The 985-nt window shown below is 37.5% G+C and overlaps 1 pseudogene; it reads right to left on the bottom strand.

Moving 5' to 3' along the window:
- Positions 1-342: 342 nt before the first annotated feature.
- Positions 343-504, bottom strand: LOC150060889 (U2 spliceosomal RNA; annotated as a pseudogene).
- Positions 505-985: the final 481 nt, after the last annotated feature.

The raw sequence follows: 985 nt of genomic DNA on the forward strand, positions 1-985 counted from the left end.
CACAAAGGTGGGGCTACAGGTACTATGCATATAGAGTTTCTAATGTCAAGGGAAAAAAAAGATTGAATGGAGAAGGCAAATGACAGGTTTTAAAGGTAGCTGTTGAGAGTGAGAAATTACCAATGGTGCATTCAAAATGAGAATTGCCTTTAGTCTTGGTAAAAAAAGAAAAGTTACCTGATTTAGAAACACTTCTCAAATAATATAATTAAAATAACACTTGTGATCTTTAGTTCCATCCTCTCCGCTCTTTAAAAAAAAATCAAATTTACAATTTTAGTCTGCAGTCTCTGGAATTTGGAACTTGGACATACACACACACACACACACACACACACACACACACACTCACACACACACATATATATTGCGGATAGAGCAAGCCCCTATTCCAACTCCTACTTCCAAAAATCCATTTAATATATTGTCCTCGGTTAGAGGACGTATCAGATATTAAACTGATTAGAACTACACTTGATCTTAAACATAAGGCCGAGAAGCAATGGACATATACTTTTGAAAAAAGGAAATAACAAGCTCCCAAATACTATCCCAAACACAGAAGAGAATTTTCATGAGAAAAACTGACATATTTTCATCGCATTCTGTAAAGTTGTCTGTTCAACTTAGATTCGGAGATGGAGAGAAACTTACTAAGAAAATAGGCTGCATCTGGAATGGACATTATGGACAATAGCTGTCCAGTTGGCTGTAATGAAAATTGTGAGGCTGAACTCCACCTAAGTGGAAAATTGAACTGTGATAGATTCAGAGAGAAATTGCACTCTGATTCATTTGGAATGTCTGTCATAGTCATGGCAAGCTATTGCTGATGCACAGGTAAAATGTGCTTTTCAATCCTGGGTAATCCTCTAGTTGAGCTTAGTAGGAAGGTTTCAATTGCAAGGTCACTGAGTTAGGGGAATATCAGCCAGATTGGTCTTATCATGAATCCTGCCCTCTGCCATTCTCTCATCTACCTGTG

This window comes from Megascapheus bottae, chromosome 7 (genome assembly GCF_031878675.1).
Source record: "Megascapheus bottae isolate mThoBot1 chromosome 7, mThoBot2.hap1, whole genome shotgun sequence".
In the NCBI taxonomy this organism is placed as follows: Eukaryota; Metazoa; Chordata; class Mammalia; order Rodentia; family Geomyidae; genus Megascapheus; species Megascapheus bottae.